The sequence below is a fragment of the Camelus ferus genome, chromosome 2 (assembly GCF_009834535.1).
Source record: "Camelus ferus isolate YT-003-E chromosome 2, BCGSAC_Cfer_1.0, whole genome shotgun sequence".
Classification (NCBI taxonomy): Eukaryota; Metazoa; Chordata; class Mammalia; order Artiodactyla; family Camelidae; genus Camelus; species Camelus ferus.
The window spans coordinates 7,799,661-7,818,939 of NC_045697.1; the positions used below are offsets into that span (position 1 = coordinate 7,799,661).

General features: G+C 36.7%; 1 long non-coding RNA gene across 1 annotated transcript; it reads left to right on the forward strand.

Annotated features, from left to right (window-relative positions):
• The first annotated feature begins 343 nt into the window (after positions 1-343).
• LOC116667104 lies at positions 344-17,102 on the forward strand. Its single transcript, XR_004323867.1, has 3 exons — positions 344-353; positions 6,766-6,769; positions 17,016-17,102. It is a non-coding gene; the product is annotated as an uncharacterized LOC116667104 (long non-coding RNA).
• The last annotated feature ends 2,177 nt before the right edge of the window (positions 17,103-19,279 follow it).

Below are 19,279 nucleotides of genomic sequence, written 5' to 3' on the forward strand. Positions count from 1 at the left end.
GATGTGTAAGTGAAGAATCTTGAGAAGGGGAATTGTCATGAATTATCTGAGCGGGCTTTGATTCTAAGTACAATTGTCTTTACTGGGAAGAATAGAAGATTTTACTGAAAGAGAAGAAGGCCCTGGGATTGCTGAAGCAAGATGAAGAAAGGCACGAGAGCCAAGGAACGCATAACATGCAGTTCTTGAATCTGGGAAAGACAAAGGAACAGATTACCTCCTAAAGCCGTAGGAGGGAGCATGGCCTTACTAACATCTTCATTTCAACCCAGAGAAACTGGTATTGGACTCCTGACCTCCGGACGGTAAGAGACTAAATGGGTACTATTTTAAGCCACCAGGTTTATGACAATGTGTTACAGCAGCCATAGGAAACTAATACAATGGCTTTTCAAGACTGTTAATGGGATTCAATGCCCTGTAAGTAAAGGCCAGGCAGAAGATGGGTGCCAGTTACGGTAAACTAAGATCTTAAATTTCAATCTAGCCATCTCTCCCTGAGAGGTGTAGAACATAAAAGAAATGGCAGGTAAATAAATTCTCTTTATCACTGATCTTCTTCCATAAAATTGTTTCTAATTGTCTACCCTTGAGAACTCAGTGATGTCACATACAAACCTTACTGGTGTTTTTAATCTTTTTTGAGACATCCTATCTGAAAATTCATCTCATGTGATTCTTTCCATCTTTCCTTTCTTCTGACCCTGTTCTGATCCTATTAAACCTTCCGGAGACACATATCAAGTACAACTTTCCCAAGAATGGAAAGGCAGAAGATGAGAATAAAGGAAGTTGGGAAAAATCTTGTGTCAACCCAGACAGCAGGCAACTCTTAGCACAAATTTAGATAGTTCTATAAGTGATAATACTCATAACTTCCCTCTTTCATGTCTGCTTCTTATAAACGCTTTTTATGGTGTCTGTATTTTATTAATCAAAGATAATTTATATATATATTTTATTTTTTATTGAGATATAGTTGATATACAAGATTACGTAAGTTACAGGTGTACAACATGGTCATTCATAATTTTAAAGGTTATACTCCATTTATAATTATTATAAACTATATTCTATATTCCATGTGTTATATAATATATCCTTGTAGCTTATTTTATACATAACAATTTGTACCTCTTAATCCTCGACCCCCATATTGGGAGGAGGGTCAATAAAACACTCTTTGAGAATCAGAAAAATACTGGGAAGTTCAATTAAGCTGAATTAGATATTTGATTGTCTTAAATTGTGCCCTTCTCCACACTTATGAGGCAGAATCTTGATCCCAAAGATTGTGTCCTTTTGTGAATGGATGCATTTCTTGGCATTCCCATGCTAATACATGCCAGTCTTGGAACATAACTCATCAACCGCACTAACCCTGTTACTGGACCTGCCAAATAGTATCAGCCATGCTGTTAACAGTTTTTGCCAACCAAATTATCTGTGATTTTGACAGGCTCTTGGATGCTATGCATTGAACAACTGCCTTCTCTTGTCAAGATTCACTTCTCCAACAGGACCAAGTTTCTTAGCTCCTTTCTTCTTACCGTAAGCCTCTTATACTTTCTACTTAACTAGAACCACTGAGGCTTTTTGTGCCTCATCATATACCTGTTTCAGTTTGACAGTTCAAGTGTGGATCTTCAGTCCTAATTTGGAACTCAAAATTTGTTTATTTATAAAATTTACCTTGGCATGGGATTTGAGGGGAAATTGGCTTTAAATTCCTCCTCTCTACTTGCTAGCTATGTAACATTGAACATACCCTCTAATATCACAAAACCAAAGTCTACCCTTGGTGTGATGTAAATAATAGCAGCAGTACTCATTTCTTTGGTGGATGTTGTTAGAAACATGGAGGACATTGTTCATGCTAGTGCTTTGGGAAGTCTTACAAACTTTAATGAGTAAGAATCCTCTTTTCTTCTGTATTGCCAGAGAAATCCCAACAGGAAATTCTCCCCCTGCTGACTATTATTTCTAGAATAACAAGATTGTAGGAATCAGTCAAGTGTGCCTCCTCTGACTTTTCCTCTGTCTCTAAGTCACGTATTTCTCAAGTGCTACCCGTTACTCATCTCGAAAAGATGAAGATGATACATCCTATGAGTGGAGTTGGGACTCAAAACTGCAAATCTTCATTATGATGTGTTTGGTGTGGTAGCATTAAAAAAATGAATAAATAACTCCCAAACTCTTTGGCATTCTTCTCACTGAGATGTGAGTTCTATGTCCTCTTCCTTTGAATCTGGCCTCTCTAACTTGGCCAATAAATAATTGATGATGGAAATGGCCAGGTTACCACTTCCTGTAATTTGAGATACTCACTCTTAGAACACAGCTGCCATGCTGTGAGGAAACCACACGCACAGATGTTCTGGCAAAAGTTCCATTTTAACTGATGCATCAACCACTTGGCCTGGGAATTAGTGGCCCTTATATGGCTGCAGCCTCCAGCCTTTGAGCAATCCCTAGCCTTGAACTGTCCAAGCTGACGGTGCAAGAAGCAGCAGTGAACTGTTCTCTCCAAGCCTTTCTTATACTGGAAATACACGGGGGCGGGGAGCAGTTGTAATTATCGTGAGCCACTGCTTTGGGGTGTTTCTTTACATAGCAATGAAAATTTGGGGTAAAAGATCTTATGAGAAAAGAGCAACATATTTGGCATCTTGATTAAGGGAAGACTTGTTTTGTTATTATAGTCCCCTGTGGGGCTGTGGGAGACAGTGGGGGCACCATTTAACAATTTTGCATATTTACATGTATAGACAAGGGGGTAACCAAATTATGCTAATATATATATGTATATGTGTATATATATATATATATATAGTGTTGAGGTTGAAGATAAGGAAATATATTTCAAAGCAAGGAGAAACTTTAGAAGAGGTACAGGGTTAAGGTTCAGAGCTGAGAGGTTAGCAAGTCAAAGAAAACCAGAAGACACGAAAGAAGATTAAAATAAGCTGGTTGAAGTATCACTTGAGCAACATCAGATACTCTGATTTTTTGCCCATAGTTTCTCTTTTACACGTTCCGGATGCCTAATGCTTCATGGTGACAAGGCAGGTCAGATTCATAAAAATGTCTTACGGAGATAACTTTAACGTTGACGATATGCTACAGCATGCATAACCTCAGCATCTCCATCCTGCTGGGCCCAACTTTGTGACTTTTTGCAGGAAACAATTGCTTTTTACAATCCAGCCTACATTCCTCAGTAACACAGCAGGGATCTTGACCTATAAAAGTGTGCCCTCGAGCGAAATAGATTTACAGTAAAAGGACAAGATGTTGCACTCAGCAAAACAATAGTTACCACTTCCCAGAGTTACGGACTGGACTAAAGTACCAGATCAGTCAACAGACGACTATGGTGATAAAAGTGAACTGACAGGAAATACTCACTGAGTGGATAAGGGCTCCACAGGCAGAGTTAAAAATGTTTTCCACAACTTGAGTTACATGTTGAAAATGCCGGTTTCCGAGACCCTTGCTGAGCGGCTCCAATTCCAGATATATGGTGTGCAGATATGTTTTTTGCCACTCAGGGTGATTTGACAGACAATGATGTTTGAAAGCCAATAATCTCAATTTCAAATTTTTGTGGGCAGTAGGATTGAGTTCTGTGTGTTCCTGTTGGTACTTAGCACATATCTCAAGTTAACAGAGCTCCCTTCCCTTTCTCTTCCCATATCCCGTCTGGGGCAAGATGCAGAAATAAACCTCTGGCTTCTCTCTTGAAGACAGAGCATGTTGGCAGGCTGTGAGGACCATGCTTTGCGGGCACCTGGCAGCTATAATTCTTTCAGTTCTGCCTTAGAGTCTGAGTTGAGGTCACACATTTCTTGACGGAGCAAGCCTGTTGTAGATGGGCCACGCCCAACATAGCTCTCATTTGAAGGGCGGTCTTTGCTCCAGGGTGCTCCACTGGGCTGGCAGAGGCTGTGAAATATGCACCACACAACCTCATAGTTGGCACCACTGACTTTCCCTGCCAGGTGGCCTGGGAACAAGCCTGCTTCGGTCCTGTTAATTCTCAGGTGCTACTCCACAATAAATCCTTCGCACTCCTCACTTAACTTCAGCATCTGCTTTCCAAAGGGCTTCACGGATAGACCTTTCCCTTCAACTTCCTAAACAATTCCATCCTAAAACCGTTAGGTAAGGCCAAGCAAAGTAAGTCATCCACCTGGAAGGACAGCTTTATGTAAGGTGTCCAGACTCAACCAGGTTGAAGCTGCGTGTCAATACAAGAAGAGCGGTCAGAGGGAATCAGCCTGCCGTGTGAGGAGGGCATCCATGTCTGTGGGTGGCTCAGCTTAGGGTTTCAGAACCTAAGCAGGATAATGAGAGTGTCTACATGGAGGAGTGTCCCTGTCGGGCACTGGAGCACAAGTAAGATAAGGAGGGAATCTGGGTTGGGTGAGGAGGTGGGGAGTTAGAAGCCTGGCATGGACCATCAGAGCCCAGCAGAGGGAGATAGGCATTATCTGTAAGGTCACACCAGCGCAGGTGTACAGAGGCCAACAGGGAGAACAAAGCTGTAAGCCAGGACAGCTGGGTCTGGGAATGCAGACCTTGAGGAGGGTAAAGAAGGCACCCACACAGCACGCAGATTCATGAGGTAAGGAGGCCATCTGCAAATGGGCCGCCTTGAGGGCGTGGGAGAAGCTAAGCAGGTTAAACAAAGTGCCCGTGCAGGCCAGCCAGGAGTGATGGCAATAAATGCTTGGTTGCCTAGAGAAAAACTGACCAAATAAATTAGTGTATTAGGAAAAAGGGGAGCTTCACTGTCAGAGAATCAAGTCAGAAATATGGAAAGAAAAAAAAAATTGGAATAAAGCCCCTGATGTTGGATAGGAAACACTGGATTAGAAATATTAGTGTCACCTCATGAATTTCTGGATTTCAGTAATAGAGACAACAGATATTGATGTATTTGTAAATCTCTCTCTTCACGTATCTATGAATGTGTGTGTGTGCGTGCACATACACGTGCAAGTGTCTCCAAGGCATCTCAAAGATCTATATAGGCATCTATTTTATATGTATATCATATGTATATCATATGCAAATCTCTCTCTATATAGCATGTTCACTCACACAAACATCTACCTATCTATATATAGACAGACATAGTGACAGACATGGATACATACACGCATGCACCATAGCTCTGGCCACTGAAAGGGTCACGGTGATATTTCTAGTCCTACATGCTCTTCTAGAATGTTACCATTATTTCCCTTCAAAAAATGAACTCTCTTCTTCCTTCCTTTGAAATTACACGGGAATTTATCTTTGCCTCAACAAATTGAATGTCTGAATTTGAAGGCATGAAGGCGGATATAACTTCTGCGTGGTATTCTGTCTCCTGAGACGTTCACCTTTAGAACCCAGCTACCACGTTGTGAGGAACCTCAGTCCTCATGGAGAGGTCACCTATAGGCACCATGCCTGACAGCTGGAGCTAATGTCTCAGTTTACAGCTGCCATCCACCACTCTACATATAAACGAATAAAGCCCAGATGACGGTGCCTGCTCAGCCTATACCCAGTGGAGCAGAGACAAGCTGAACCTTCCAAGTCCTGCTCAGAGTGCATATTTGTGGGCAAAATAAATGTTGCCATTGTTTTAAACCATTGATTTTCGGAATGGTTTTTATGGAGTCTGAATAACTGGAATATTTGTCAAGAGCCTGGATTTTAGACATTTCTTCTTTGAGATGCCCAATGAAAGCCACAGAGAGAATGGCTTCCAGTGAGGTTAGAGAGTTAAGAAAATAATTTGTGGGGCCTATGAAACATTTGTTGACTTATTCACGAATTCATTTGGCAATGGAAAGATCGCAATGCCATTTTCAGAAGAGTCAATGAACTGGAGTGGGCAGAAAAGCAGAAATGAGCAGCCTAGTTAGAAAGCTAGTGAAGTGGTCTCACCAAGATATGACTGTGGCTTGAACCAGAGGGCTGAAAATACAGAAAAAGGGTTCTGAAAGGCTCTGCGGGCTGTTTGTGAGGTATGATGGCCGGGATCATAAACGAGTGTCTTAGTCATACTTCCTTCTTCACATACAGGTGTATGTTACTCATGGAGGGATCCATGGACAAAGATTCACCTTTACTACAGGATTCTAAATAGGCTTTAAGATGGCATGATCATCTGAATAGAGATCGTAGCTAGAGACTACTACTGATCTTCTTTGGACCAATAGAAAGACCAACAGAACTGAAGCCCACAAAACTGAATTATCCTCTGTTTTGACCACTTAATCTCTCTAAGCCTCACCGTCCGGATCTGTAGATTAGAGAAGTAGTGTTTGCCTTTCAGGGAAAGATTAACTGAACTATGTAAACAGCCTAGGACGGTGTCTGGAACAGAGTCAATGCTGTTACGTTAACTGGATTTGAATTTTAAGAGCTCTGAGTATGTGTCAGAATATATGATCAGTAGATTCAGAATTTGGCTTCCTATTTTTGTCTACTGTCATTATGACTCCTCCTCTGCTAACCTTCCAATCAGTAGCCCTATTAGAAACTCAGGACTTCCATAGGTTGATTGACCTGATGTCACTGGGGAGCTTGAGGCCATCAGGGGATGATGATGGAGCTGGAGTTTATGTTAACAGAAGAGAGACAGACCCTATTTTCCTAATCCTTTCCCCAGGCACACAGTGATTTTATTTCAAGATTAGGACTTGGACTGCTAACTTAGGGCATCCCTCTCACACATCCTGACCCATCAGACAATCATGAAAGGCTAGTCTATCACTATATTGGTGGCCTCAGGCCAAGAGCCTCCTGAAAATCCTTGCCTGGTTGCTTTGCTGATATATGGACACTTACAGAGATACACTGCAGTATCTCCAAGAAAAATAAATAAATATATCAACCTGCCCAGTGGGGGGCAAACAAGAGTATGCAATCCACCTACCCTTTTCAACCCTATAATAAGCTATTTCAAAACTGGGGAAAAGGCAGTTATTTCTCTCCCTTATTACACTGAAAAATTTCACCCTGCATCACAACACCTGAAACAGACTTCTGATCTTACCTCGAAGATGAATGATGCTAAATTGGCCTTTGCCTCCCAGGCAAGTGAAAGGTTGAACAATTTTATCTCAAGGAATTGGAACGAGTGTCCAAGCCATAATTTTAAGGAGAAGGTCGACAAAAGCTTCCAAAGTATTGTTTGCTAGATTACTTCCAGCTTGAGTTATTAATTTATTTGCTTATTGACTACTGATCAGGCTTTTTGGTAGAGATGGAAGACATAAAATAGAATTCACTGTATGTCCTGAGGTGGTATTCTAGTTGGAGGGGAGGGTGGGATATGCAGATAAATACATCTACTAATAATTTTTATACAGTGGGATAAATGTTAAAGTATTTCAAAGCACTCTGAATAGAAGATGATAGATCGATAGATCAATAGATAGATAGATGGATAGATAACATACAGAGATATTCATAATTATGCTTTAAGGTTTGGGGAAGGCATCTGATTTTGTAGTCATTTGGCCAATTAGTATAAATAGGCTAGTCCCCCCCTTCAAGAAAGAGGTATGTCTGAGAGATACGTATGGTTTCTTCCTCACATGGGGAGCGTTTCTGCAGGTTCGGGGAGCGTTTCTGCAGGTTCAGGGAGCAGGCTGCCCCGGTTAGAACCCTGGGTCTGCTGCTCTCCAGCAATGGTGTCTTGGGCAAACTCTCTGCTACTTAGCCTCAGTTTCCCAGCAATAATTAGTCAGGCTCAAACTTTATGTGAGGACAGGAATAATAAGTATTTCTCTTGTTCTCGCTCCTTCACAACCACTCTCAGATGGGATGCGTTTCCGGGAAGAGGTAGAGTCTTCTCTCACGCCTGCTGTGCAGCTTTTACTAGCCGCTCTGACCCACATTTGAACTTCTTAAAAACCCGTCACAGAAAAAAAAAGGTATCATTTGTCTTTCTTAAAATTCTCCCAGAGGACAGAACACAAGAAACATTTCACTTGTCAATACTGTTTACTACTCAGCAGAGGAAATGTAAATCTGATGTTTCTCCCAGGCAGTTGCTGATGGCTTTTCTTGGACAATGACATATCCCTGGACTCTTTGACATTTCATTTTATACTCCTGGGGCTGCCAGCTCTTTTCTGTAATGGCATGTCAAAATAACAAGATCTTGCCTGCTTATTTAGAACAACCTGTTTAATAACTGACAGCCGAAACCTGCCACAGTCTTTGAGCCACACAAGCTGGTTTATGCAGCAAGATTGGAACATTTTGTCCCTAGAACATAAGGTATACACTGAAAATATCCTCAAGGGTGGTGGCCCAGAATGACAACTTGAGAGGTGAGGGTTCTTTGTGAAATCATGACATTGGTATTCTTAGAGTCCCTGAGATGTAAATAATGAACACTAAATCTTTAAGAATCATTACCAGCCACAGTGAGAGCAAGAAACATATGGTGGACAAAATAAACCTCGATCTAATTCATTCAACTAAAAAATATTGCTGAATAATAAAGGTACATAGTGTTCTGCCACAGAGTTTTCCCTTGGAAGGGAGCTGGGGCTAGCAATTGTGGTAAAGGAATCACATAGATTGACCCCATTCTCTAGTATTCATTTAGCTGTGTGATCTTGGGATAGTTAGCTAACATTTCTGGGCCTTCTGTTTCTCTCATGTAAAATGGAGATGACACTCCTTTACTGTATTATTTTTAATGATAAGTGAGAAAAATGTATATACAAGCTTAGCAAAATGCTGGCACATAGCAGGTGTATACACATTGATTTTTTTTTTCTTTCTGGTAGTATCATCACTATCATCATCATAGCCATCATCATCATCACCATCATCATCACCATCATTCATCACCATCATCACCATCATCACCATCAACATCATCACCATCATCACCATCATCATCACCATCATCATCACCATCATCATCATTACCATCATTCATCACCATTATCACCATCATCACCATCATTCATCACCATTATCACCATCATCACCATCACCATCACCATCATCACCATCATCATTGCCATCACCATCATCATCATCATCATCACCATCGTCATCATCAGTATCATCATGATTCATTTCCTTCCTCTCCCAGACCATTATTCAGGTCTACAAAGCCTTCTGTAATTTGGCTCCTGCCTGCCTCTCATACTTTAAATCCTGCCACTCCACCTCTATCATTATAGTCTAGCAATATCTGCCTTCTTTCTGTCCAAGCGCATTCTTGCTTAAAGGCTTTTGTACTTGCTATTCCCCATGTCTGACATTCTTTTCCTCCAGGTTTTTGTAGAGCAGGTTTGTTTTGTTACTCAGATCTTAGTTTACGGATTATCTTCTCCTCTGATTACTAAATCTCTCTTTATTATATCCCCTTATTCACCTATCTATTGATTTCTTCATTTTCTCAGAGTTTTTACCATAATTAATTTGCTTCCTGGTTGTTAACCCATCCCTGCAAGAATGCTATCTCCATGAGAACGTTGATCTTTGCTGATGCTTTACTGTTGTACATCTTTTAAAAGTGACTCGTAGTAGAAACTAAAAAAAAAAAACAAAAAAACACACAAAACCGAGTAGATGATATAATTTATCAATTACCCAATTAATTAATGAGAGGTTTTCAGTTAAGTACTATGAACTTTGGAGTCAAACATAACTCAGTCCAAATCTGGCTACACTCTAATAGACTTTGGAATAATGTTTTAATCAGTAAAGCTTTGATTTGTCCATGTATAAAATCAAAGGTTTTACAAATCCTCTCCAAATTGAATGAAGATTTAGATGAATATGTGCAGATAATATCACTAAAGAAACATCCCGGAACATAGATAATGGGAATATTCATTACTGTGAAGACCAAATGCCAGCTAGCACCACATTCAATCCAATGTCAGCATTCTACCCCTGATGCAGGGTCTCTGTTTGCATCTTTGTATATTTTGTGTACATATTTTCAGGAAACTTTGGTTTTGGAGATTAGTTATTCAGCATCATAAGCTTCAAATATTTTTAAAATTCACATACACTTCACTGTTTTAAAGTTGTAATATTCATCCTTTTTCCTTTTTAAGTGTACAATTCACTGTTTTTATTATTTTGCAAAGTTGTTAAACCATCACTACATATGATTACAGAATATTTTACAACCTCAAAAATACACCCCACACCAAGTAACAGTCAAGCTCAGTTCCTGTCTCCCACACCCTGTGTTGACCACTAATGTACGTTTTATATATATAGATTTATCTATTCTGGACATTTCATGTAAATGGAATTACAAAATGTGGTCTTAAGTCTTTGTTTTCTTTAACTTCAGGTTTTCAAGGCTTATCTATATTGTACCATGAATCATTTCTTCATTCCTTTCTATTGCCAAATAATATTCCATTGGGTAGTTACACTGTGTGTTGCTTATGTATTCAAAAGTCAGTAAGCACTTGGAGCCCATCAACTAACTGGAGTTTCCGTATTTTATCTATCATGAGTAATGCTGCTCTGAACATTAATGTATATTTGTGTGTGGACATACATTTTCATTCCTCTTGGGTAGATACATATAGCAATTTTATGTGTAATTTTTTCAAGAACTATGAAACTGTTTTCTAAAGTCACTGCACTATTTCATACTCTAATCCACAATGTATGAGGGTTCCGTTTCTGCACATATTCACTGAGTTGTTAATTGTCTGACTGTTTGATTATAGCCATCTTAGTGCACATGAAATGGTATCTCATTTTGGTTTTGATTTACATTTTTTAGTGACTAATGAAGACAAGTATATCTTCATGTACTTTTGGCCATTTGCATATCTTCTTTGGAGAAATGCCTACCCAAATCCTTTACCCATCAATTTAATTGAATATTTATTTATTATTGAACTATAAGAATGCTTTTTTAAAAATAATATGCTCTGGATATACTTTTTTTTTCAGGTATATGATTTTTAATTATTTTTTCCCATTCTGTGAGTTTCATTTTCTGATTAAAAGTTTTTCATTGTGATGAAGTTCAATATATACATTTTTTCAATTTGTCACTTTTATATTTAGTGTTATATGTAAAAAAAAATGCCTAATCCAAGGTCACAAGATTTATCCCTATATTCTCTTCCAAATATTATTTTTCTTTTTAGTTTTAGCTCTTACATTCTTACATTTAGATCTTTGATCCACTTGAATTGTTTTTTATATATAATGTGAGCTTGAGGGAGAATTACATTCTTTTGCATGTGAATGCCTAGCTGTCTCAGAAGTATTTACTGAAAAGACTATTCTTTCCACATTGCATTGTCTTGGAACCCTGGGCAAAATCCCTTGACCATAGATATGTGGGTTTACTTATGGACTCTTATTTCTAGTCCATTGATCTCTATGTTTATCCTCATGGCAGTACCAAACAGTCTTGATTACTGCATCTTTGTATCAAGGTTTGAAATCAGGAAGTGTGTGTTCTCCAAATATATGTGTGTGTGTATGTATATACATATAGTATTCATGAATCACTATGCTGTACACCAGAAACTAACACAGTGTTGTAAATCAACTATACATCAAACAAAAAAAAGTAAGTTATAAAAAGAATGTTTCTGAGTATTCTGGTCCCTTGCATTTTCACTTGAGCAAAACAAAAAAACAAAAACAAACCTAGGATTTTAATAGGCGTTTTGTTGAATTTGGAGATATACTTGGTAAGTATTATCATCTTAACAATACTGAGACTCCAAGAGCAGGAGCTGTCTCTCCATTTATTTAGGTCTTCAATTTCTCTCAAAAATTTGCATGGTTTTCACTGCCCAAATCTTATCTTACCAAATGTATTTCTAAATATTTTATTATTTTGATGCTATTTTAATAACATTGAAATTCATTCTCAGATTGCTCTTTGCTACCGTAGAGAAGTGCAGTTGATTTTTATGTATTGACCTTGAATCCTGAAAACTTACTGAACTTGTTGATAGGCTCTAGTGGATTTTTCAGTGTATTTTTAAGGATTTTCTTCTTATAAGTTCATGCTATCTTCAAATAGAGATAGTTTTACTTCTTCTCATGCAGTTTGGATGTCTTTAATTCCTTTTTTCTTGTATAAGTGCCAAAGCTAGGTTTTCCAACGCAGTGTTGAGTAGAAGTGGTGAGAATAGACATCCTTGTTTTGCTCACGATCTTAAAGAGAAGACCTTGGCAGTTGTTCACCCTTGAGTATGACGTTTACGGTGGGGTTTTTTGTAAGCAAACTTCATTAGGTTTAAATAATCTGCTATTCCTAGTTTAAGTGTTTTCATCATAAAATGATGTTGGATGTTATCAAAGGTTTTCTTTGGTGTATGTGTGTGTCAGTAGGATCATCATGTGTTTTCCCCATTATTTCATTGTATTAATATGATACACTGCATTATTATTTTTGTGTGTTGACCCTACCTATATTTCTGGGATAAGTCCACTTGGTCCCAATTTGACCTGGTATAGTCATTTTTATATGTTTCTATACTTGATTAGCCCATATTTTGTTTAGGATTTTTTGCACTTATATTCATTGGGTAATTTGGTCTGTAGTGAGTTTTTCTCATGATGTGTTTGGTTTTGGCATGAAGGGAAAACTGGCCTCAAAATATCTAGGGAAGTGTTTACTTCCATTTTACATTTGGAAGAGTTTGTGAAGTATTGATATTAATTTTTTTAATATTTGATGAATATTTTCATTTGCCAATAAAGTCATGTGATCCTAGGTTCTTTGTGCAAGTGTTTTTGATTACAGATTCAATCTCTTTACTTGTTATAAGTTCATTAATATTTCTTATTTATTTTTGAGTCAGTTTTGGTAGTTCGTATCTTTCTAGGAATTTGTCATTTACAGAAAATGTATCAAATTTGATGACATTTAATTGCTTATAGCATTCTGTTACAATTATTTTTGTTGTTAAGATTAGATGTAGTATATCTTTTTCATCCCGATTTTGGTTATTTTAGCCTTCTATCTCTTTTTTTTTCTCTTGGTCTTTCTAGCTAAAGCTGTGTCAATTCTGTTTATATTTCAAAAAGCCAACTTTAAATTTTGTTGATTTTTCTCTATTGTTTTTCTATTTCTTGTCTCATACATTTCCACTCACATATTTATTTTTGTTCTCTTTCTGCTTGATTTAACTTTACTTTGCCTTTCTTTTTTCAGTCCCTTAAGCAGGGTGTAAATTTAGTTATTAAATTTGTGATCTTTTTTTTAATGTAAACATTTCCTCTAGGAAATGATTTAGCTACATCCCATACATTTTAGAACATCGTGCTTTTATTTTCATTCATTTTGAAGTATTTTCTACTTTTATTGTGACTTCGTCTTCCACCTATTTATTTAGAAACTGTGACTTAATTTTCACATATTTGTGAATTTCCCACCTTCTCTTCTGTTGATTTCCAGAATCTTTCTATTACTATTGAAGAAGGTACTTTGCCTTACATAAATATTTTAAGTCTATTGATGATTTTTATAACTTTATTTATAATTTATCTTGAAAAATAGTCCGTGTGCACTTGAGAAGAATTTGTCTTCTACTTTTGTTAATTTTACCATTTGACAGATGTCTTCTGGGAATATTTCACTTATATTGTTGTTTAAATCTTCTATTTCTTTATTGAGCTTATGCTTAATTGTTCTATTCATAATTTAAAGTTTGATGTTGGGATATTTAACTGTTACTGTTGACTTGTCTATTTCTCCCATTAAATTTATTAGCTTGATTCACTTAGTTCAGCTCTGTTGTTAGGTACACATATGTTAATTGTTATAGTTTTCTGTTTATTTGACCATTTCATCATTATAAAGTGTAGTTGGCCCTTGAACAATGCAGAGGTTAGGGGCACTGACTACCAGCACAGTCAAAAATACATGTATAACTTTTGACTCCCCCCAAACTTAAGTACTAATAGTCTTCTGTTGATTGGAATACATTAATAGTTAATATTTTGTATACGTGTTACATATTGTATTTTTACAAAAAAAAGTAAGCTGGAGAAAACAAATTGTTATTAACAAAATTGTAAGGAAGAGAAAATGCATTTATAGTCCTGTGATATATTGATCAATACCATAAGTTTATGTCATATGTTTATGAGATGAATTGTCTTTCTCTCAGTACCTACTCAATATTACCTTATATGATGCCAAACACTGTAGATGTTATATGTATTACTAACACTAGAAATCAGAAATACAAAGATAATATAAAAATAAATTAATGTTTTTGTAGGCATTATGATTGATGCATTGATAATGAAGAAGAAATACGATTGCTTCATGATATCTTGGCTTTACACTTATGAATAAGTCATCATAAAATTTTTATGGCATGCAGTATTACAGTCACATTTATAATACAATATTGGAAACATTGTTACATTTTTAAAAATCCACTTACCTGTAATGTAGGCTGATACACAGTCTCTCCAGTTATGAGAGAGATGCATACTGTACAGTAATGTAATCCTTTGAAAGTAAAGTTACCAAACAGTAAGAAAACTAACACATTGGCTTCATATTAAATATTACTCACCTTATGCCTATATGAGAATAGGCTATCCGCTTCAGTACAAGCCTTGCGCATGATGTCCTACACAATGAATGCTTATGCAATGATTATTATGATGACACAAAAATAACTCATACTGTTTTGCAGCACAGTCATTAAATTTTTTCATGAAAACACACACACACACATACACAACAGATAAGTTTATTTACTGTATAGCATAATGACTATTTACTATTCATTAAATGGAAGTGGATCATTATAAAGGTCTTCATCCGCATTGTCTTCACGTTGAGTAGACAGGAAAAGAAGACAACGGTTTGGTCTTGCTTCCCTAGGAGCAGCAGAGGTGGAGCCATTTGCCTTAGTTTCAGTGCCTGTATCATTGAAGAGTTCGTGTCGTAAAAGATGTCATATGTCATCTTGAATGTCATCAGAACCATAATGCCAGATTGTCTAATGTCAGTCTGCTTCCTGGCACTTCTTCTACGTCTTCTTCCTCATCATCGGGCACTGGTCAGGAACACTCATCTCATAAAGTAGTCTTGGTGTTCCTCTCGTGTGGATCTGCTTCAAGATCCATGTCTTGAAAACTTTCACTCCCAACCTTCTTTGCTGTATTTACAATCTCTGTCATGATTTTCTTGATTGGCTCTGTCACAAATTCTGTGAAGTTATGCACAATATCTGGACACAGTTTTCTCCAGCAGGAATTTGTTTCCAGCTTAATGGCTTTCATGACTTTTTCTATAACAACAGAGATATCTTCAGTAATATATTCCTTCCAGACTTCCTTGATAATTCTCTCCATCAGGGCTCTCTTCCATGGAGTTAATGATCCTTTCCACAGAATACTGTGTATAACAAAACTTCAAGGTTCTTATAACCCTTCGATCTGGAGGTTGATTGATACTGTATTTGGCAGCCAGTAGACCATATTAACACCTTCAGGGTTGAACATACGAGGTTCTGGGTGACCAGGGGCATTGTCCAATATCAAAAGAACTTTAAAAGGGAGCCCCCTACTGGCAAGGTACTTTGTGACTTCAGGGGCAAACCATCAACGGAACTAAGGCAGAAAAAGTGTTTTCATTGCCCAGCCTCTACTGTTGGACAAATAAAAGACTGGCAAGTGGTGTTTATCTTTTCCCTTTAAGGCTGAGCGTTAGCAGGTTTATAGATAAGGGAAGTCCTGATCAGAAACCCAACTTCATCTATGCAGGACAGCAGAGTTAGCCTGTCCTTGGCTGCCTTAAATCCTGGAGCTCACAAATGTCCTCTGTGGCATTTTTTTTTCCCCAGAATAGTGCGATTTCATCATCATTAAAAACTTGTTTAGGAAGATAGCCTTTCTCTTAAATGATTTTCTTATTTTTTCCTGTTTTTAAAAAATTTTTATTGAAGTATAGTTGGTTTAAGATGCTGTGTTAATTCTGGTGTACAGCAGTGTTTTACTTTTCAATGATTTTCTTAATGGCATCTGGGAACTCAGCTGCTGCCTCTTGGGCGGCAAGAAGCTGCTTCTCCTGTTATTGTGACATTTCTTAAGCCAAACCTCCTTCTAAAATTATCAAACCATCCTTTTCTGGCATTCAGTTCCCTGACTTTAGATCCTATACTTTCCTTTTTCCTTAAGTTTTTTACAGAATGACTTTGCTTTTTCTCAAATCACATTAAAGTCTACCAGTTTGCCTTTCTTATAGCAATCCTGCCCCCACATAAAAGCTGCGTTTTCAGTAAGAGATGAAAAGGTATTTCACAAAAAGTGCAAGGTTTTCGCACCTGCTGCTGTAGCTGCAATGACAGCTTCACAGGTTTTCCTTTTCTTTCTTTTTTTTTTTACAATGGTCTTTACGCTAGATTCATTTATCTTCAAATGACAGGCAACAGCAGCTGCAGACCTCAATCTGCAGTACATATCAAGCAATTCAATTGTTTTCTTGTAATGTTATGACTTTTCTCTGCTTCTTGGGAGCACTTGCAACATCACTAGGGGCGCTTCATATGGGCCCATGGTGTTATTCGAAGTTTACCGCATATTGCCCTAAACACAAAAAATATTCAAAAACCATGAGAGATCACTTTTTTCTGTGATACACAATTTACTGGAGAGACAAACTGGTGATAGGGGTGATTAGCATCACACAGCGTTTTAAGTAGATACTTGCAACACCTAGCTGACCACAATAGCAACAGGAGGTGGCGATGAAATTATTGTGGTAGTATCATATATACTATGGTTAATTCTATGCAGTTATAATTTAATACTGCATCTTTGTATTTGTTTACATTTCTCTCAACTGCAAATGGTGCCAAGTAGGGTTTGAGTGTGTACATTTTGATAAAATTTAATTTTTTATGATAGATTTGTGTATGTTTTATGGCAGTAAATCATAAATTACACTATTCTCTAACCGTATTTTATGCATTTATAACCTACTTAACTTTGTCTAATTTTGTAAATACTTCTAGGCTACTTGGTTCATCTGTGAGTTTTTTCAAACATAACAAATCTCCAAAAATATTTCCAATGTATTTATTGAAAAAAAAAATTGCATATAAGTGGACTTACACTGTTCAAAGGTCAACCGTATCATTCCCCATTTTTAGTAATATTTTTTTTCTTTAAGTATATTTTATCTGATGTTAGTATAGCCACTTCATTTTGTTTGCTTGATTTATCTTTTTCCACCTTTTTCTTTCAATCTATTTGTATCATGGAATGAAAAGTATAGCCCTTGTAGATAGCATAGTCATAAATATATACATAATATATAAATATATATATTTAATTCTTGTAATTTCTACTTTTTAACTGGGAATTGGAGTATTTGATTTCTTTTCATTTAATATAATACTTACATGTTAGGTTGTATGACATTTCTCTATTTGCTTCCTATGTGTTATGTGATTTTTGTTTCTTTACTCCAGTTTATTTCACCATTACCCTCTTCTCTTTATGTGAAATAAATATATTTATTTATTGGTTGCCCTAGGGATTACAATTTATTATCTTACTTTGTAAAACTCTATTTTGAATTAATACAAACTTAACTACAATAATATACAAAAATATATTCCCGTCTATCTCTCTATCTCTAGCCTTCCTTTTTTATACTATTATTGTCATACAGATTATGTCTTTTTGCACTGTGTGCCCATCAACACAGATTTATAACTCTTGCTTTATGTAGATGTATTTAAATTCAGATAGGGAAAAAGAAGAGATGTGGGAAAACATTTATACTAGTGTCCATATGTATATAACATACACATGTATATAATGTATAAAACATTAATGGAGTTTTTTATTTCTTCCCATGGGCTAAGCTACTCTCTAGTATTGTTTTATTTCAGCCGACAGGACTCACTTTAGTATTTTGTGTAGGGCAGTAGCCTACTAGCAAGAAATTCTTTCAGTTTTTGTTTATCTGGAATATCTTGATTTCCTTCTAATTTTTAAAGGATAGTTTTGTTACACTGGGAATTTTTGGTTGACCCTTCCTTCCTTCCTTCCTTTCCTACCTTCCTTCCTTCCTTCCCTTACCTTCCTTCCTTCCTTTTTCTTTCTTTCTATCTTTCTTTCTATCTTTTTCTTTCTTTCTTTCTTTCTTTCTTTCTTTCTTTCTTTCTTTCTTTCTTTCTTTCTTTCTTTCTTTCTTTCTTTCTTTCTTTCTTTCTCTTTCTTTCTCTTTCTTTCTTTCCTTCCTTCCTTCCTTCCTTCCTTCCTTCTTTCCTTCTTTCCTTCTTTCTTTTCTTTCTAGCAGTTTGAATATGTCATCTCATACCTTCTGGCCCCATGTCTTATGCTATAAAGTCAGCCTTAACCTTACTGAGGATTCCTTGTACATGATAAGCCTCTTCTCTTCTCTATCATTTGCCTATGTTTTTTGGCTGATTATATGTGCCCAGGTGTGAATCTCTTTGAGTTTATCCAACTTTGGATTTGTTATACTTCATGGATGTGTAAACTAATGCTTTTCTTCATACTAGGATTTTGTTTTTTGACCAGGATTTTTTTCAAATATTCTTACTGCCCCTTTTATTATCTACTTTTTCTTTCTTTCTTCTTTTTTTTCTGGGACTCCCATTATGGTGAGAGTTCATATGCAAATGTATATTGGTATTCTTGACTATATCCCACAGGTCTCTGAGGCTCTGTTCATTTTTTCTTTATTTTTTTCTGTTGCTCAGACTAGATAATATCAATTAGCCTTTCTTCAGACATGCTTATTCTTCTCCTACTTGCTCAAATGTTGAACCTCTCCAGTGATTTTCTTTCTTTTCAGTTAATGCACTTTTCAGCTGCAGAATTTCTATGAGGTTCTTTAAAAATATATATATCACTTTCTTGATTTTTTTTTCATTTGGTAAGACATTGTTTTTATACTTTTCTTTAGTTCTTCAGACAGTTTTCCTTAGGTGTTTAGCTATATTTAAAATATCTGAAAGTCTTTCTAGTAAGTCCAATATTAGAGCTTTCCCAAACAAGGTTTCTATCAACTGTCTTCCCCTTACATATAGGCCACACAGTCTTGTCTCTTTGTATATCACATAGTTTTTTGTTGAAAACTGGGCATTTTAAATAGCAAAATGTGGCAATATTGGAAATCAGATGTTCCACTATTTCTAGGATTTGTTGTTGTTGCTGTTTGTAGTTGTTTTTAGTTTGTTTAGTAACTTTTCTGAAATATTTATATAAAGTATTCATTCTTTGTTGTTTGTGGGTACTGAAG